Source organism: Arachis ipaensis, chromosome B03, assembly GCF_000816755.2.
Source record: "Arachis ipaensis cultivar K30076 chromosome B03, Araip1.1, whole genome shotgun sequence".
NCBI lineage: Eukaryota > Viridiplantae > Streptophyta > Magnoliopsida > Fabales > Fabaceae > Arachis > Arachis ipaensis.
Window position 1 is genome coordinate 112,025,310 of NC_029787.2, and position 21,712 is coordinate 112,047,021.

The window sequence follows — 21,712 nt, forward strand, 5'->3', positions numbered from 1 at the left end:
AGAGAGAGAGGAAGAAAAAGAGAGGGAAGGGGGAGAAAGAGGGGAAGGGGAGAAAGAGAGAGAGAGAAGGAAGAGAGAAGAGGAGGGGGAGAGAAAAGGAGAGAGATGGAAAGAAGGAGATAAGAAAAAGTTACTCGTATCATTTAGAAAAAAATTATTTATATTAGAAAAAATTATTTATAGAAAATGCTAAAAAGAGATAAGAAAGAAAAAGGAACGAAAGCAATGGAAGGGATTTCATTATTTACAAATGTTACTCGTACCATTTAGAAAAAAAAAATTTAGATTAAAAAATTCAATTAATAAAAGGTTTAAAAATTTGGGTTTTTGTATGTAAAAATATTGATTTTTGTGTAAAAACCTATTTTTACATGTAAAAACCAATTTTATGGTATAAAAACCGGTTTTTTTTATAAAAAAACCGGTCTTGAATTTCACTAACCAGTTTTGAATTTCACTAACCGATTAATAACTTATTTCATCATGTAAAACTAATTTGGTTAATTAACCAATACTATATTTTTGGTTAACCAAAAAACTGGTTTGGTTTTCGAATTAACCAAACCATGAACACTCCTACTCAGCGCCGCCGTTCGTTGCTCTCAAGCACCACCTTGTTTTCGTCCGATCGTCTACGCTTCTCCCTCATTCAGAAATCGGTGAGTCTTCTCAAGCACCACCGTGTTTTCATGATTTTGTTACTGGCTCCTAAAAGTTGGGTTTCTTTTTCTAATATGCTTAACTTCAGGAAGATTTGGAAAAGTTTATTACTCTGTATTAAGAATGTGCTGAAACTTTGTTAAAATTTGGCTGAAAATTTTATTATAAGATAGATAGATAGATAGATGCCACACTGAAACTTGAACTATGAAGAATACCCTGTGTTCTAACTTCTAATGCTACTTTACTTCATATCAAGTTGTTAAGAGAATGTCTCTGATGTCCAGTTGTTTATAGGGAGTGGAAATGGCATGTTATCTCAAAGAAGAATGCTGGCAGCCCCAAGAATGGCAAGCAAAGGAGCTTGATGAGGCTTGTCACCCTTCATTGGCCCTTTTCATGGATGGGATCAAGATTGGATGAAATCAATAACAACAACATCAACAGCAAAAGTTCTTTGCCTTTTGATTCAATGATGACTTGGTATTTTCCCATTGAGACTGGAAATTTCTAGTTACATTATTGGTTGTTGATGATTTGTCATGCTATAATGCTGAGTTTAGCTATGAGTAGATGATCGAATATTTGTTATTGATTTAGTTAATTCAGTGATTTTTTTGTGACTATTTTAATAAGTTCAATAGTGACATATAATGACTAATGAATGATAAATCATTAATAATTATGAAATCAAAGGTTATATTAGATTTTGGTTGATGTAATACTTTATATTTGGAAGACATTAAAATTTATATTAGACTATAATTATATTTTAAGATGTTTATTTATAATTTATTTATTATTCTATTCTAGAACGATTTTTCTGGTTGAACCATCGGTTGGACCGGTTAGACCAGTAAACCAATGAAACTAGAGCAGTTTGATAACCGGTCCAATTTTTAGAACCTTGGTAATACCCCGTTGTGGAAGATGATAGAATTCACGGTCAAAATGGCAACGCTATTGTGGCACAAAATGACAATGTTATTTTCCTGAAAACGTTATTGTGCAAATTCATTATCTAAGCAATCTATAAGGAGTTAATAGTCAAAATCATCCTTGAAGGATACCCCGATCTTCATTTTGGTCCTCGAAAGATAAAATTAATCGAAATCGTTCCCGAAAGATACACGACTTGGTCATGTTAGTCCTTCCGTCAGTTGGATGATGACGTGGTGGGTTAATGCCACGTGTCACAAGATGATTGGTTGACGTGTCAGATCAGTGCCAGTTTCACTTGACATGTAAAAAAGTTATTTATAATAAAAATAGTCCTTAAAAATTCAGACGTAAGTCATTTTCATCCCTAAAATTTTAAAAATTAATCAAATTAGTCCTTATATAATTTTTTTTATTTTTTCTTGATAATATTAAATTTGAAATATTTTTTGATACTACTAATTTTAATAGAAATGTAATTGACAAACAAAAAATTAGTAATTGTATCTTTTCTTCTTAAAATTTTTTTCAATAAAATTATCTTTCTCTAATTCTTCTCAAAATCTCTCTTATTCTTTTCTATTTTAAAATATTTTTCTTATATTATTACATTTTGCTGGAATATATATATATATACTCAAAATTGTTGAAATGTATGTATTTGTTAACCTAAACAAAGTTATATGCTCAAAATTAAAATTTATGTATGTTAACCTAAACAAAGTTATACCACTATTTTTTTTTCTACTACATCTTTTTTTTTCCCATTGCGATGTTACTTACATATAGGATGTAATGGTAGTGATATTAAAAGAAAAATTATATAATCTATCTCAAACATATGAAATACACAAAAATTTAATATGATCTTTGCATGTAGTACGCTTAAGAAGCAATTCGTTTAGCATATATAATAATAATAATAATAATTAAGCAACAAATTTTTAATATTTTGTAAAGTTTAAAATTGAAGCAAAATTTATGGATCTTCTTGAATTTTGACTTTGAATATCACTACCATTACATCTTATATGTAAGTAATACCGTAATTAAAAAAAAAGATGTAGTAGAAAAAAATAGTGGTATAACTTTGTTTAGGTTAACTTACATAAATTTTGATTTTGAGCATATAACTTTGTTTAGGTTAACAAATACATACATTTTAATTTTGAATATATATATATATATATATATTCTAGCAAAATCTAATAATGTAAGAAAAAGATTTTAAAATAGAAAAGAATAAGAGAGATTTTGAGAAGAATTAAAGGAGAGAGATAATTTTATTGAAAAAAATTTTAAGAAGAAAAGATACAATTACGAATTTTTTGTTTGTCAATTACATTTCTATTAAAATTAGTAGTATCAAAAAATATTTCAAATTTAATATTATCAAGAAAAAATAAAAAAATTATATAAGGACTAATTTGATTAATTTTTAAAATTTTAGGAATGAAAATGACTTACGTCTGAATTTTTAAGGACTATTTTGATTATAAATAACTTTTTTACATGTCGAGTGACACGACACGTGGCACGCCACGTGTCACTGATCTGACACGTCAACCAATCATCTTGTGACATGTGGCATTAACCCACCACGTCATCATACCACATGGCACTTAACGTGACACCTCATCATCCAACTGACGGAAGGACTAACGTGACCAAGTCGTGTATCTTTCCTTTCGGGGACAATTTCGATTAATTTTATATTTCGAGAACTAAAATAAAAATCGGAGTATCTTTCAGAGATGGTTTTGACTATTAACTCAATCTATAAGCTACAGAGCAATTTGGCAGAGAGAATGTTTAATTGAATTGGAGAAAATTGAAGAAAATCGAGGGAAGAAGATGGAACTTCTTATTTGAGTTAAAAGAAAAAAAAAATGAGAAAATCTAGCTAACTATATAAGTGCACTTTCCTTATATCTCAGTCACACACAGTTACACTTCACGTGTTAAATAACTACTGCACTGAAATTGTAACAAACTACTAACTAATTGAAGAATATCTAACTTATTTGACACCTATGCTAATTAAATAAAACAATTCTATTTTCAAGTGTGTAAGACTCACGTCACACCCTTTCGTAAAGTAGGATTGTATAAATAGCAATCCAAACATGATAATTTACTAACTAGTTTTTACTACTAACATGCATGAGATGAATGAGTCTAGAAAGAATTTGTTCTCACGTAATATGACAGTCCACTTCTGTATGCTTCAATCTCTCATAAAAAATAAGATTACGTGTAATGTGAATAGCGAATTAATTGTCACAAAAGATGGTAATTAGCTTCTGAAGAGGCATATCAATAAATGTCATGAGGAAAGACAACCATCTTACTTCACAAGTGGTTAAAGCAAGTGACTTATATTCAACTTCAGCTGAGAATCTAACCACAGTAGTTTACTTCTTACTCTTCCAACTTATTAAGTCCTTCCCCTCCCCCCATGCATGAAGCAAAATTCAAAGATTGATCGTCTTGTATCAGTACATGTGGCCCAATCAACATCAAAGAATTAAGAGATATGCAAATTTGAGACTAAAGGAAAGAATAAATATTGGGATGGCTTTCTTTTGAGATATTTCAGAACCTGAAAAGCAACATCTAAGTAAGCAGTAGTAGTAGAGTCTAGGAATTGACTTAATCTGTCCACTACATAGAAAATATCAGGTCTAGTATTTATGAAATAAAATAGCCTCCCAACAAGTTGCCTATAAAACCGTGCAATCTGGTAAAAGAGTGCCAACTTATGAGTTCTTGTGTAGTCCATTAGAGTTGAGAGAAGTTTGCACTCAAGATACCCAAAGTCCTTAAGCAAATCAATGGTGTACTTCCTTTGGTATATGTGAATTCCATCATTTGACTTTGCAACTTTTATCCCTATGAAATATTTCAAATTACCAAGATCCTTGATTTTAAATTTGGCATGTAAGATCTCTTTAATTGCATAAATTTTAGCAATGTCATCACCAATCAAAACTAGATCATCAACATACACGAGGATGGCAATAAATCCATCTGCCCTGGTTTTAACAAAGAGGAAATGATCTCAACACACTTCTTGTAGCTTGTAGCAACTAGTGTCGGGCCAACTTAATGTTTCATTGCCTGCTAGCTTGCTTCAAGTAATAGAAAGGCTTTTTTAGCTTGCAAACAGGTCTTGGTTGGGAGGTGTTCAATCTAGGTGGAAGCTTCATATAGACCTCCTTGTCCAAGTCGCCGTGTAAAAATGCAATGTTCACATTCAGCTGCTTGAGGTGCCACTTCTTGGCTGCTACAATTGTCAAGATAACTCTAAAAGTGATCATTTTTATCATTGGACTAAAAGTATTCGCATAGTCTACGCTTTGTACTTGAGTGAGCCCTTTGGCTACCAATCTGGCCTTGTGCCACTCAATTAAACCATCTAGATTGAACTTGACACAAAAAATCCACTTGCACCCAACAACTTTGTTAAGTTTGGAAAACTAAAATGATGATCAAATATTATTAAAATATAAATTAGATATTTATTAAAATATTTTCAATTGTTTGTTTGATTTTTTTTAGTGTGCAAGAAGAAAAATTAATTTTCTATTGGCCCAGTAATACAAATCCGTTTTGACCACTAAATAAGTCTAGCCTTATATCAAATTGATTCAAAAATAGTGACTGAACATTAAAAAGGAAGAAAATCAAAATGGCCCAAAGCCTTCAAAAGCCCATTCGGTGATCACAATATCCAAGGGGTTTAATTTGCAAATTCTCATTCTTGGTAACTGGAACTTGAATTTCAATCCAATTTAATTTCTTGAAAAACTTCCACGGAAAGCTATTCTCTCTTCTTTCTCCTCTCTCTTGCTTCGGTCAAATCAATCTGATGAGTTTGAAAAATTCTAAATTAACATTTGTGATGACTAAATATTATTAATTTGATTAATTGCAAAAATATTAATTCATATATGTTGATTAAATTAATTTTTGCTATGCAGGTATGTTTGGGGGCCGAAAATAAAAGAAATCAGCAACAAGCCAAATTTTGATTAAAAATATTCAGCATTGATACAAATTGATTTTAAATCATTGTGGCTGAATTGATTTGGGCCAAAATTCAATCATGATCATTATAAGCCCAATATGATTGTAAATACTCAGCCTTGGTTAAAATGATTAAGTGATTTGGCTGAAGCAAATTGTTAGTTGGGCCAGTTTTATTTATCATTAATACAAGCCCAAATAATTTTGCTTGTTTGGTCCGAAACCAATCATGAGTGAAAGCAAATGTATTGCTTCTTGCTTCCAACGGAATCCATTTCCACTATGAGGTGGAATTCAAATTTCATTTAAGTAAAGTTAATACTAGCATTGAAAATATGAGAGAGAATTGGTCATTGATGTGATGGTAATCATCAATGCTATACGCCACTCTGCAAGGAAAGTAAAAGCAATCCCATTTCAATTAATTTGATTCATTTAATTACTTTTCTTCTAAGCTCTATCTTCTCTCTCATCTTTCTTCTACCTTCGGTCATATCATTACAGAGAAAGCATGGAAGCTAAGCCTAGACACCGAAAGGAAGAACAAGCAACAAAGACCATCACAATGATGGCAAGAAAAAGTAAACTAAAAGTATGCTGTGGCTAAGATCCTCTTTCACTTATGGTAAGATTTTGTGAAGAGATCTTGGCTCCTCCATACCAAAAATGGAAGTGAAGATCTCGGCCAACAGAGAAGAAGAATCTTGGGAGGATGGCTTGTCTCTGATTCTGCTCAACTATCATAGGAGGTAGCTACAGTGGCTACGTGATAGAAGAGGCAGAGATTGGAGCAGATGAAGCTATCATCATCATAAATCATCAAGGGCCAGAAGTTCATCTTGGAGAGCAAGGCAAGGATGAAGGGCTCGGATTGATGAAGAGTGGTGACCAATGAAGGACTAGAGGTAATTGCATGTTGGGTTTTTCATGAGTTATCTCTTCTCTCTCTCTGGCCGAACCGGTTCAAGTTGAAGAAGAAGAAGATTGGCTTGGTCTGTTTTGGTTTCAACCTTGAAGGCTTCTTCCTATAAGTAAGGGTGAACAGTCAGGGTTTGATTCAAGGAAAAGAAAAGAGAGAGCACAGAGTTTCCATAGCTCTCTAAGCTGACAGAATTTCTTCTCCTTCAATGTTCTTCATTTAGTATTTTTCTGTTTAATTTTGTCATGTCTTGAGTCTCATGGAAAAAGGCAAACAGCGAGGTTTGTAATGAAAAAGTCATAGAGCGGAAAAAGACAGAGAATGCAAAATTAAAAGAAAAAGCCATAGATGTCCTTAGAGTTTCTTTGTACATCTGTGTTATGTTTCATGATTCTGTGGGAATCCCCTTGTAAGTTGGGTTAGCACTTTACAGTTGAAAGCTTGGCAGTGACCAAGTCAAGTTCAGTTTGGGTTTAGATTATGGACTTGTCCCAGATAGGAAGGGTAGTTCCTAGGGAGAATTGGTGTTTGTAATCAAGGATGATTATAGTGAAATTCCATCATTGTTGTGATGGAGATTGGATGTAGGCTGCCTTGCACTTAGCAGCTGAACCAGGATATATCTTGGTGTAATTCTCTCTTTCTTCTACTCCATTTCTATTTCTGCTGCCCAGGAGATAAAACTGAAAATATCTCGTGCTGTCTGACGAGACAAAAAGAAAAGTCTCGTGGTTGGGGATGAGACAAAAGAAAAGGTCTCGTGGCTAGTTACGAGATAAAAAGACAAAAAGTTTTCAGAAGTGGTTTCAAAGGCTAGCAAGTATTATTAAGCGAAAAGGGGCTAAGATTCAACCCCCCCTTCTCTTAGCCACTGATAACCATCAATTGGTATCAGAGCTTGGTCTCAAAGAGATCAAGCTTTGCAGCTTGGAGAAAAGATCCTGATGGCAGAAAACAGTGGCTCAAATCTAGTGTCCTATAACCTGACTGAAGGACAACCAAGCAACAGACCTCCTCTTTTCAATGGAAAAAACTATACCTATTGGAAGGAGAGAATGAAGATCTTTGTGCAAGCAGTGGACTACAGACTTTGGAAGATTATCCTGGAAGGCCCTCAATATCCAACCGTCACAAGTGCCGAAGGAGTTGTCACTCCTAAACCAGAAGCAAGGTGGACCGAAGAAGACAGAAAGAAGGTTGAACTCAACGCCAAGGCTATCAACTTACTTAACTGTGCTATCATCTTTGAGGAGTACCGACGTGTATCACGATGCACAACAGCAAAGGAAATCTGGGACAAACTCCTAGTTACTCATGAAGGAACCACCATTGTAAAAAAGACCAGGATAAATATGTTAAACAGAGAGTATGAAATGTTTGCAATGAAGGAAGGAGAATCCATTGATGAGGTGTTTGAGCGCTTCAACACCATTATTGTTGGCTTGTATGCTATGAGAATCAAGTATCCTGAATCTGTGCTAGTGAGAAGAGTGTTGCGATGTCTCACAAAAGAGTGGGAAACAAAAGCATTAATTATTTTTGAGAGTAGTGGTCTTGACTCCATGACTTATGATGATTTGAGAGAAAATTTACTTGCTTTTGAAAACACCTATTTAAAAAGGGATTCAAAAAAGAAAGGAATAGCTTTCTCATCTGTTACTAACCCTCTGGATGATGAATCTAGTGATAACTCATCTGAAAATGAATTTGTGTTGTTTGCAAAAAAATTCAAGAAAATGGTGAAGCTCAAGAAAACAGAAGAAAGATCTTAGCAAGGTGACTTGCTACAACTGTAAGGAAAAAGGCCACTTCAAGTCCGACTGCCTTAAGTTGAAGAAGGAAGAAAAGCCGAAGAAAGGAAAGATAGTGGCTGTTGGGAAAGTTGGTAAAATCTTTTCATCTTGTATAAATTATGATCTTCTTGTAAATGGTTTGAAACATAACTTACTTAGTGTTAGCCAATTGTGTGATTTAGGTTTTGAAGTTATTTTTAGAAAGTTTGTGTGTTTGGTTGTGTATGAAAAATCTGAGAATATTTTATTTGAAGCTAAAAGGTGCAATAATGTGTATGGATTAACTCTTGAGGACTTGAAAGAACAAAATGTAACATGTTTTACCTCTCTTGAATCTGAAAAATGGCTATGGCATAGAAAGTTGGGTCATGCTAGCATGTACCAAATTTCTAAGCTAGTTAAGAAAAATCTGGTTAGAGGAATTTCAAATATCAAATTTGATACGGATCTTACTTGTGATGCTTGCCAATTGAAAAAACAAGTAAAATCCTCTTTTAAACCAAAAGATGGAATTTCAACTAAAAGGCCATTAGAGATGTTACACATTGATCTTTTTGGTCTAACAAGAACTCAAAGTTTAGGAGGTAAACACTATGGTCTTGTGGTGGTAGATGATTACTCTAGATTTGGTTGGGTACTTTTTCTTGCTCATAAAAATGATGCTTTTCATGCTTTTTCAACTCTTTGCAAGAAAATTCAAAATGAAAAAGATTTAAAAATTGCCTATTTGAGAAGTGATCACGGAAGAGAATTTGAAAACCAAGACTTTGAAAAATTCTGTGATGACTTTGGAATTGCTCATAACTTTTCATGCCCTAGAACCCCTCAACAAAATGGGGTGGTTGAGAGAAGGAATAGAAGCCTTCAAGAGATGACTAGGGCCATGCTTTGTGAGAATGAGATTCCTAAATTTTTATGGGCTGAAACTGTAAATACAGCTTGTTACATTTTGAATAGAACAATTATTAGAAAAGGGTTGAAGAAAACCCCCTATGAGCTATGGAAAGGAACCCCTCCAAATCTTAAGTATTTTCATGTTTTTGGATACAAATGCTTTGTACTTAACAATAAAGAAAACCTTGGTAAATTTGATTCAAAATCCTATGAAGGAATGTTTGTCGGATATTCCACCACTAGCAAGGCCTTTATGATTTCTCTCAAAGAACATAGGACCATAGAGGAATCCATACATGTTACTTTTTGTGATTCTAATACAATTCCCAGTGCTGTGATAGAAGATGATACAGATTGTGAAGATGTTATCAATAAAGGAACCAGTGAAGAAAATTCTAAATCTGTTCAAAATGAAGAATCTGCCAGCCCAGTTTTGTCTCGTCAGATTGGAGGAGACATTTTCATTTTGTCTCCTGAGCAGGCACGAGAAACTGAAACAGAGAGACCACCAGAAGTTCATCAAAGCACAACACCACTCCGGAAGCCCAGGGAATGGAAGTCTATGAGGGGTTATCCTCATGACTTTATCATTGGTGATCCCTCTCAAGGAGTAACAACAAGATCCTCAACCAAAAGGCAATCCGAACCAAGCCAATTTGCCCTCTTATCACAAATGGAGCCCAACAATGTCAAACAAGCTCTTGAAGATCCCTCATGGGTCAAAGCAATGCAAGAAGAGCTTGCCCAATTCGACAAGAATGAGGTTTGGACACTAGTACCTCATTCGGATGGTAAGAAAGTAACGGGTACTAAGTGGGTCTTTAAAAATAAACTTGGTGAGGATGGACAAGTTGTTCGTAACAAGGCTAGATTAGTGGCCCGAGGTTACGATCAAGAAGAGGGCATATATTTCGATGAGTCTTTTGCTCCGGTAGCTAGAATAGAAGCAATTAGGTTGCTTCTTGCCTATGCTGCCCATAAGGGTTTCAAAATGTTTTAAATGGATGTTAAATGTGCTTTTCTTAATGGCTTTATTGATAGAGAAGTGTATGTGGCTCAACCCCCCGGCTTTGAATATAAAGATTTTCCAAAACATGTTTTTAAACTCTCAAAGGCCCTTTATGGCCTTAGACAAGCTCCAAGAGCTTGGTATGAAAGGCTTAGTGCCTTCCTATTAGAAAATCACTTTTAAAGGGGAACCACCGACACAACTTTATTCATTAAAGCATCTAATGATGACATTCTCCTAGTTCAAGTTTATGTGGATAACATTGTATTTGGTTCGGCCAATGAGTCCTTATGTGAAGAGTTTGGAAAACTCATGACTAGTGAGTTTGAGATGAGTTTAATGGGAGAGCTTACTTTCTTTCTTGGCCTCCAAATTAAACAAACTCCTAGTGGTACCTTTATTCACCAAGAAAATTATGCAAAAGAACTTATAAAAAAATTTGGCCTAGAAAGTTCCAAACCAATGGGAACACCAATGCATCATAACACAAAACTTGAAAAGGATGATGATGGCCAAGATGTGGATGAATCAAGGTATAAAGGAATGATAGGTTCACTCATGTACCTTACCTCCTCTAGACCGGACATTGTTCAAAGTGTGGGTGTATGTTCAAGGTTTCAATCTCATCCAAAAGAATTCCATCTTTCAGCCGTTAAGCGCATTATTAGATATATTAAGGGAACTAGTGATTATGGCTTGTGGTAACCTAAATCTGATGATTTTTGTGCAGTAGGGTTTTGTGATGCAGATTATGCGGGAGATAGGATGGATAGACGGAGTACATCCGGCATGTATTGCTTCCTTGGAAGCTCACTCAACATGTGGTCAAGCAAAAAGCAAGCCACAGTGGCTCTATCCACAGCCGAAGCTGAATATATTTTTGCATCTGCATGTTGTTCTCAATTAATTTGGTTAAAAACGCAGTTGGAAGATTACAAATTAAAGATCAATAGTATACCCTTATTTTGTGATAATATTAGTGCTATAAACATTTCAAAAAATCATGTTCTGCACTCAAGAACCAAGCACATTGAGATAAAATATCACTTCATTAGAGAACATGTGCAAAAGGGTACTATTGATATTCAATTTGTAAAATCTGAAGACCAACTTGCGGATATTTTTACAAAACCCCTATGTGAAGACAGATTTTGCACTTTGAGAAAAAGTTTGGGCATGATTGATTTAAGTTCTATTGATAACTTGTGAAATTTTGATTCTGCTCAGTTTTGTCTTGTAGGAATGGACGAGATAAAAATAAGTATGTGTTGGAAGGGCTGTGATCAAGGGGGAGACAGCGCCAAAAATTAATTCTCATGGGCCCCACCAAATTTCCTTGACCCCACTCTGACCGTTTTGTTAGTTTCCTTCTTGTGCACATCAAAATCTTTTGTTGTCTCATCAAATCTTGATTGGAAGTGGTTATTGTCAAATCAAATCCTTCCCTTCACCTAATTCCTTGATTCTAGGAAACCATCTTTCAATTTATTTCAAATAAAAGAGAAACTCCTTGGGTATTAACCGCCACTTAATGGTCATTTAATTCCCTCTAATTCTCTTTCCACTCCACATTTAATGCTTCCTTAACCTCCCTCCTCCCTCACTCCATTCGGTTTCTATTCAACCCCCTCACCTTCCACTTCTCCATTTTCACTACCATGAAAAAGAAAAGTGCCCTTAGGAAAAGCGAACGGATTCTCTTCTCTCAAAAACCGTCCACACCACAATCTCATACCCACATCCATATTCACTCTACCTCATCATCTTCTCCCTCACCTCCCTTAAAGCAAACCGACACCATGAGAAGGAAGGTCATAGCCACGAAAACTTCTTCAAGGAAGAAGAAAGAAAGAGTTCATGTGGAGGAAGAGGAAGAATCTCACACATCACCCATTCTGTCTCCACCACCATCTCCACAGAAGAAAGCCACACCCGGGAAGAGTGCTCAGAAGTAAAATAGATTCGCTCTGCACAACACCAAGGAACCATCAAACCTGGAATCCTTGGATTTCAAGAATAAATTCAGCAAAACACACTCTCATTATGACCCTGCAAGATTCAACTCCTGCGCTTCATATGAATTTCACAAAGAGGTTCTGAAAAAGCATCATCTCTGTGCAACCTATCTTGTCAACCTTGACTCTCTCACCAACAAAGGGATAAATGTATATCCTCTTTTTGAACTGCTTCAATGGACTCCATTGCTTCACATTCAAAAACCGGTTTACCCTAGCTTAGTTCGTAAATTCTATGCCAACATGAGACTGATTGATGGCACCATCCATTCATATGTGAAGCGAGTTCATATCACTCTTGACAATGTAACCATTGGGACGGCCTTGGGCTACAAGGAGGAAGGGCCGAGAGCATACATGGCCGAAAAGTGGGACTCACAGGTCGGCGTCACCTACAAGGTTGTTCTTCAACACATTTGTGAGAATCTCTCTGGCTTGGATGGCACTACTCCTACCCACAAAGTCCTCGGACCAACCAACTCTCTGCTTCACAGAATTATCACCTACATCCTGACTCCTCAAAACGGCTCCCATAGTAGAGTAACACTCTCTGAATCTCTCATCATTTTTGCACTTATTACATCTACTCCTATATCTTTTGGCTATCTTATGATCCGACACATGTGGAAATCGGTAAAGAGCACCAAAAAGGCAAATCTGCCCTATGGTATGTTCTTAACCAGCATATTTGAATATTTTAAAGTTGATCTTCTGAATGAGGCTGTAGAGAACAAAGTGTCTATGATCAAAGGAGGTGGAGCTGTTAAAGGAACCAAGGGCAAGAAATCTGTGGCTTCGGAGAGTGACTATGAGAGTCGGCCCGAATCTTCCAAGGCGACCGAATCCACCAAAGAAATTCTCACAGAATTTTCAAATATGTCCGAGCTCATGATACAATTCCATAAAGCAGGACGCAAGTTAGCCTATGAAAATGAGAAGGCTTGGATAAGATGCAAGGATAAAATCAGTTTGATGCTGGAGAGTCTTGAGGAGGATCTGGGAGATGCTAGTGAGGAAGGACCTCAGGAATCTGATCTTCATTTATCTGATGATTAATTTGTTTCTTTTAGTATTTGATATTGGCATGTTAGGCTCAATTTGATACTCTGTTCTGTTTGGTTGGTTACTGTTAGTACTATAACTCTGTGATACTCTGAAGATACTTTTGGGAAATATTTTGGATATTTTGCTTACTATATCAAACTCCTTTTGCAGGTGCCCCTTGATGCTAAAAGGGAGAGGAATTGGTTCTGAAAATGGAAACTGAAAAACAGGGGAACTGGAAACTGGAAAACAGGAGATGAAATTCTTTTGAGAATTCATGATCACCCTTGTTGAAATGATACAGTTGATGCTTGATAATGCATATTGATAATGCATTTATTTTATCCCGTGATTGCTTCCATTGCTTGTGATTGCTGCCATTGCTTGATATTTATCTTGGTAAAATGCTTCGTTGATTATAATTGTGATGCATTTGTTTTAACTTGATATAATGATTGCTGTTTTGGATTTATTTTTGGCAGTTTCTTTAAGTTGAGAAACATGGTGTACTATGGTTTGAGATGATCATGAATGATTAGAAAATTTTTTGCTATGATCAAACTGCCTTGATTTGATTAGAAAATATTTGTTTTGTAGAGCAGAAAATCAAATTATTGATAACAAATGAGTTTTGATTATCATTAAGTTCTGCTCATAAATCAAGCCATTCAACATTACATAATGAATATGTTGAATAACATTGTTGCCTTAGGCTTGATAAAAATTGTTACAGGTACGCAGCTTCCCTTGGTAAAATAGGCATACATTAAGGGGGAGTCTTGTGACAATTAGAAAGGGGGAGAAATTCAAATATTCAAAGGGAGTATTCTATACTTCAATCTTTAATTTCTTTCCATTTCAATTTGATAATGTTTGTCATCAAGGGGGATATTGATGAGTTTGAAAAACTCAAAATTAATATTTGTGATGACTAAACATTATTAATTTGATTAATTGCAAAAATATTAATTCATATATGTTGATTAAATTAATTTTTGCTATGCAAGTATGCTTGGGGGCCGAAAATAAAAGAAATCAGCAACAAGCCAAATTTTGATTAAAAATATTCAGCATTGATACAAATTGATTTTAAATCATTGTGGCTGAATTGATTTGGGCCAAAATTCAATCATGATCATTATAAGCCCAATATGATTGTAAATACTTAGCCTTGGTTAAAATGATTAAGTGATTTGGCTGAAGCAAATTGTTAGTTGGGCCAGTTTTATTTATCATTGATACAAGCCCAAATAATTTTGCTTGTTTGGTCCGAAACCAATCATGAGTGAAAGCAAATGTATTGCTTCTTGCTTCCAACGGAATCCATTTCCACTATGAGGTGGAATTCAAATTTCATTTAAGTAAAGTTAATACTTGCATTGAAAATATGAGAGAGAATTGGTCATTGATGTGATGGTAATCATCAATGCTATACGCCACTCTGCAAGGGAAGTAAAAGCAATCCCATTTCAATTAATTTGATTCATTTAATTGCTTTTCTTCTAAGCTCTATCTTCTCTCTCATCTTTCTTCTACCTTCGGTCATATCATTACAGAGAAAGCATGGAAGCTAAGCCTAGACACCGAAAGGAAGAACAAGCAACAAAGACCATCACAATGATGGCAAGAAAAAGCAAACTAAAAGTATGCTGTGGCTAAGATCCTCTTTCACTTATGGTAAGATTTTGTGAAGAAATCTTGGCTCCTCCATACCAAAAATGGAAGTGAAGATCTCGGCCAACAGAGAAGAAGAATCTTGGGAGGATGGCTTGTCTCTGATTCTGCTCAACTATCACAGGAGGTAGCTACAGTGGCTACGTGATGGAAGAGGCAAAGATTGGAGCAGATGAAGCTACCATCATCATGAAGTATCAAGGGCCAGAAGTTCATCTTGGAGAGCAAGGCAAGGATGAAGGGCTCGGATTGATGAAGAGTGGTGACCAAGGAAGGACTAGAGGTAATTGCATGTTGGGTTTTGCATGAGTTATCTCTTCTCTCTCTCTGGCTGAACCGGTTCAAGTTGAAGAAGAAAAATATTGGCTTGGTCTGTTTTGGTTTCAACCTTGAAGGCTTCTTCCTATAAGTAAGGATGAACAGTCAGGGTTTGATTCAAGAAAAAGAAAAGAGAGAGCACAGAGTTTTCATAGCTCTCTAAGCTGACAGAATTTCTTCTCCTTCAATGTTCTTCATTTAGTATTTTTCTGTTTAATTTTGTCATGTCTTGAGTCTCATGGAAAAAGGCAAACAGTGAAGTTTGTAATGAAAAAGCCATAGAGCAGAAAAAGGCAGAGAATGCAAAATTAAAAGAAAAAGCCATAGATGTCCTTAGAGTTCCTTTGTACATCTGTGTTGTATTTCATGATTCTGTGGGAATCCTCTTGTAAGTTGGGTTAGCACTTTACAGTTGAAAGCTTGGCAGTGACCAAGTCAAGTTCAGTTTGGGTTTAGATTCTGGACTTGTCCCGGATAGGAAGGGTAGTTTCTAGGGAGAATTGGTGTTTGTAATCAAGGATGATTATAGTGAAATTCCATCATTGTTGTGATGGAGACTGGATGTAGGCTGCCTTGCACTTAGCAGCTGAACCAGGATATATCTTGGTGTAATTCTCTCTTTCTTCTACTCCATTTCTGTTTCTGCTGCCCAGGAGATAAAACTGAAAATATCTCGTGTTGTCTGACGAGACAAAAAGAAAAGTCTCGTGGCTGGGGACGAGACAAAATAAAAGGTCTCGTGGCTAGTTACGAGATAAAAAGACAAAAAATTTCCATAAGTGGTTTCAAAAGCCAACAAGTATTATTAAGCGAAAATGGGCTAAGATTCAACCCTCCTTCTCTTAGCCACTGATAACCATCACAATCTTTCATCTAAGAAGAAGAAGGAAGAAAATAAAAAGCTAAGAGGTTAAGTGTGAAGAAAGGCAAAAAGGTTTTTGCTAAATCAAAGCAAAGAAAAGAAGGCTACAACCCAGTAGCTAGTTCCTTCAGTCAAATACAACAAAAAGTTTCTTTCCCCTTTTGTGCTTCACCGAGGATTGAAGAAGAAAGCTTCAAGGACTCAAGCATAGAAGAAGCAACAATGGAGAACGTCAAGCCATCTTGGGTCAGAAGCTTATCAACGGTCAGAATCAAAACTTGGGGCTAAAGTCAAGCTCAATGGTCAAGATTGAAGAAGTTTGGAGAAAAAGGATGAGAGTAATGAGGTGAGCATGCATGCAACAACCTCGGTCCTCTCTATTCTCTCTGATAAAGCCGCTGCTACTCTGATGTTGGAGAAGAAGACACTGTGAGGGTTGAACTTGTTTCAACTTTGGAAGCTTCACTCTTCTATATTAAGGGTGAACGACCAAGGGTTGAAAGTAAGGAGAATAAGTGAAAAGCACAGAATTCACTCTCATAGCTACCCAAGCTGTTAGAGTTCTTCTCCTTCATGTAGTTTATTTTGTATTTTCTTTTTCTCAATTTGGATCTGTTTGAGTCTCATTGTAAAAGGCAAACATGGTGAGGTTTGTAAGAAAAAGCCAATGAGAGGAAAAAGGCAGTGAGTTAAAACAGTGAGAAAAAGTTATAAGATGTCTCAAAAGTTTTTTGTACATCTTTAAGTTTTGTGTCATGATCCTGTGAGGATTTTCTTACAAGGATAGTGTAATTCTATCATTGTTGTGATATAGACTGGATGTAGGTTACATTGCACCTAGTAGCTGAACCAGAATACATCTGGGTGTTATTTCTTCTTCCCTTCTGCTTTTCTGTTTCTATTTTTTAGGAGACAAAAATGAAAATGTCTCTCAGCTGACCATGAGACAAAAGTGAAAATATCTCCTAAGTCCCCTCGAGAAAGAAAAAGTAATATTCAGCAGAAAGAGTAGATAAGATTCAACCCCTTTTCTCTTAGCCACTGATAACCATCAAGCTTTTTTGGCCTTTGAAAGTTCAGTGAGCACCCAAGTTTGATTTTGGTCTAAAGCTTTCAATTCAGCTTGTATCGCCTCTCTCTAGCAAGGTTGAGTGGCAACCTCTTCATAGGTGCTAGGTTCTGAATTGGTCAAAGTTGCAAGGGATAAAGGTCTGTATTTTGATGTCAATTTCTGAAAAGATAAACATTGTGAAAAGGGATACAAAGAATGAGATGATTTGTCATTAGTAGTGGAGTTGGTTATCATGTAGTGATAATCTTTCAAGTAACAACGAGATTTTCTTATTCTAGTGGACCTTCTAGCAGAGTTATCAAGATGATGCAATGAATGTGAATTGTCTAATACTACTGAAGAGTTTGGTGCAATTTCTGATTCAAATGTGGCATGCTCAACAGAATGATGTGGTGCGGTTCTTGAAGACGATGGTAAACTAAAGTAAAAATGAGTATAAGGCGAAGATGTAATGCATGAATCATAAATGAATGGATCAATATATGTATTTGATGCAGTGCTAAGTGGTAAATTTTGAAGCGCAAAATTGGAATTTATGTTCTCAATTGCTGCAGAATTTGAGAAAGAAAACTGATTTTCATAGAATGTGACATGCCGAGAAACAAAATTCTTTTGGATGTTACATTAATTAATCTAAAACCTTTGGTCCTAGCTTTAAAACCAAGAAAGATAGATTTTCTTGCTCGTGGATCAAGTTTGGACCTTGAGGTGGTAAGTGTGGATGCATAGGCCAAGCATTTAAAAACTTTTAAATTCGAGATATCAGCTAGCTTTCCATATAGCAGTTTGTAAAAAATTTCATTTTTCAAGCTACTACTTGGCAATCTATTTATTAGGTGAACTGCATGGGCCACTTCAAAGTGCCAAAAACATTTTGGGATATTTGATTGAAAAAGCCGTGCACGTGTGTCACTTAATATATGTTGATGCTTGCATTCCACAATCCCATTTTGCTACAGTGTTTCTGCATAGGAAGTCTGGTGTAGGATTTCACTACTAGCAAAATAGAATTTGAGAGTGAATTCAAGCCCATTATCTATTTTTATGCATTTTATTTTGCTGTTCAAACTGCACTTTAACATAATTGACAAAATTTGGAACAAGCTGAGAAGCTTCTGACTTGGTTTTCATAAAGAAGTCCTAAGTAAACTTGCTCTTTCCATCTACAATCGTAAGAAAATATTTATAGCCTTCAGTTGAAGGAATTGAAAGAGGACTCCAAATATCCATATGATCAAGTCAAAACACCTGTTTATTTCAGTCAAACTGTAATCAAAAGGGAGCTTTTTCTACCTTGCAAGGTGACATGAATCACAAAGCAAATCAACTCTATTGCAATCTATGAAAGTATAATTCTTTTTCATAATGCTCAACTTTGTGTGAAGGTAAGTGACCTAATCTAGAATGCCAAAAATTATTGATTCTTAGTGAGGTGTTGACTTGATTAATTTCTGCCATTGAAGGTCCCTTAGTTGAAACAGAAGGAAAGCAATATGGTTGATTAATTAGTGTATATAACCCTTTTCCACATTCAGCAATGACAATCATTTTCAATGTGAGCCAATCCTATATCTCACAATGTTCATAATTGACTAGTAATTGGCACGTTAAATTGGAGGTCAATTTTGAAACCCAAATGAGTTTGAAATCAAAATCTAGTATAAAAAAAACATTTGTAAGATAGAAGCGCTCAGTGAATACAACAGTTCTAATAGTGTCACTTATTGTTTCAATGCCATTGGACATTTTCACTGTTATAGGTTCTATCTTTTGAAAGGTTTAAAAATCCTTTAAATTGAAGGTGACATGATCGGTGGCACCTGAATCAATGACCCAATTTGTTGATTTTGGCTTCATAAACTCATGATTTTTGAGCTAAATTGCAGTAAAATAGTTTTACCTTGGCTAGGGGTTTGCACAGAATTTGTTAAAACCTATTTTGCATTATGAGGTTGCTGCTGAACACCTTTTCCTTTGAGAAGGTCTAGCAATGCTAATCTATGCTCTAGAGTAAATTCAGAACTATGTGTGCCACTGACTTCTTGGTGACAAGTAGACTGAGTCTGCTTATCACTGAAATCTTCATCATTCTCTTCAGTGAATATGTGGTTTGTGTGAGCACTGTACTGTTGCCGTGGTTTCAGATTTGGAGGATATCCATGTTTCTTGTAACAGCGTCCTCAGTATGCCCTTCCTTTCCGCAATATGAGCACATCATCTTTGCACCTCTTTCTCTGCCTGCTGAAGTGATTCTCCCATGGCCTCTTCCTCTGTCTTGACCAACAAAGGAGTCTTGCATTTGAGGGGAATTCTTGCTCTGAGCTGAATTAAACAGTATCTTGTAACATTGAGAACACTTATTGGTTTACATTAGGCAAGGGTGTCATTAGCATTATTGTGACCTCACGGTTGAGTACTGCTCATTCAGTCCTCTTAGGAGTCTTGTGACTTAATCCTCATCTCTGAACTCTCTTATTTTTGTTAATCTACAAGCACATCTCTCAGAACACATTACACAGCCCGGAATCTGTCAAAAATTGTTGACTTCTTCCCAAATGTGTTTCAATTTGGTAAAATAGGCCGTCACATTTAGATCCCCTTGCTTTGCAACGAATAGTTCTTCTTGCAATTCCACAATCCTGAACCTATCACCTCTATAGTATCGATGTCTCAAATCGTCCCACAAATTGAAAGCAACATTGCTCCAGGTCACACTCTCTAGTATTTCAGGACATAGGGAAAGGTTAATCCAAGAAACAAGATAGTTATTGCATCTCTTCTATGCATCAAAATTATCATCATCTACATCAAGTTGCTTAATTGTTCGATCAATGAATTTTATCTTGTTTTTAGATCTGAACAACTCCAACTACCATAGTTATTAGGAGTAAGAATTGTTTGTGTAATCGATGTACCTGAATTTTCTCTAGGATGAATGAAGTAGGGACTGGAAGGATCTTGAGTCAAACTCATATTGCTTCACGCCATTTGAGCTTGAAGATTTGACAGCTGATTCAGAAGATGTGCCAAAGCATTCACATCCATTTTCATTGAGCCGCTCTGATTGTTAGAGCCACCTTTTGAAGTCCGATTTCTCAATGAATGATCTTCCATTAGGAGGAATCAATGAATCTAAGAGCAGCAAAGAGTCAGAACTTCTTCTTTGAGACTCGTTGATAAAAAACGCCACTTCCACTTGTATAAAATTCAGTGAAGCGAACAAAATCTCATCAATCTCTATTGTGCAAGTCTCATAGAAGGGGACATAAAGAAAGAGAGAGAAGAAATTTTAAAAGAACGGAGGTAGATTGAAGAAAAGGATTACGGATCAGGAAACTCCTTTCAACGTTTCTTCAATTCTGCTATCTGTGCTTGATTGCTTTCATACTCACCGCATCATGTACAAATTTGTTATCTGAGCAATCTGCAAGTTATAGAGAAATTTGGCAGAGAGAATGTTCAATTGAATTGGAGAAAACTGAAGAAAGTCGAGGGAAGAAGATGGAACTTCTTATTTGAGCTAAAAGGAAAAAAATGAGAAAACCTAACTAACTATAAAAGTGCACTTTCCTTATATCTCAGCCACACACAACTACATTTCACATGTTAAATAACTGACTGCACTAAAATTATAACAAACTACTAACTGATTAAAGAGTAGCTAATTAATTTGACACCTAAGCTAATTAAATAAATCAATTTTATATTCAAGTGTATAAGACTCCCGTCACAGTCATTGATGTTTTCCATGCATGTGTGACTCCCACTCTCTCTCCTGCGTTGGTTAATACTTAACATAGCAACCCTATTCAGTTCCACACTAATTTGTTCTTCTCCATCATCCATCTTCTTCGGTCCCCCTTTTCCTTCCATCACTTTCTCTAAAATTTGCTCAAACCTCACTTGCAAAACGTCAAGGCTGAAGAAGAATACAAGTAAGTATTTTTTTATTTATTTTCTATTGTTATTAGTAGGTATTTAATGGATTTTTTAACTTTGTTTAGGCTGAACATTGGTAAAAAAAAATATGATTAGGTCTGATAATTGTTAATGTGATTTGTGTTGTTGTAACTGTAGGAGTAGGATTAGTACAGATATTATTTTATTATTAGTAACTATTATTAGTAATTTTTATTTTATTTTAATTTTTTTTTCAAAAACAGATTTATCATTAATTTATATTTTTAGCTATTTTATTTTTATTTGAAATATTTAATAATAAAACTTAATTATTATTAATTTAGTTTTTGTGTTGTATTTGTTGTTTATTGTTGTTTTTTTTTTAACTGGAAGTCTGAAAATAGCTTAAAAAAATAGTTTAGGGTTCTGTATTTTTTTTAGATTATTTTGTTGTTGATTAATAATAAAGAAATCAATTATTAGTTGATTAGAAAATATGATTTTGTTATTGTTTTAGCTGTAGTAGTAGTACTAGTGTTAGTGTTAGTTAATTAATTATTAGTGCATATTTTTAGTAATTTTAG

The 21,712-nt window shown here is 35.2% G+C and overlaps 2 long non-coding RNA genes across 2 annotated transcripts; one reads left to right on the plus strand and one right to left on the minus strand.

Annotated features, from left to right (window-relative positions):
- Nucleotides 4,346-20,722, plus strand: LOC110270300. The gene is made up of 2 exons (XR_002359696.1): nt 4,346-5,063; nt 17,213-20,722. It is a non-coding gene; the product is annotated as an uncharacterized LOC110270300 (long non-coding RNA).
- On the minus strand, nt 18,923-21,196 carry LOC110270299. The gene is made up of 2 exons (XR_002359695.1): nt 20,144-21,196; nt 18,923-19,946 (listed from the first exon to the last, which is right to left on the minus strand). It is a non-coding gene; the product is annotated as an uncharacterized LOC110270299 (long non-coding RNA).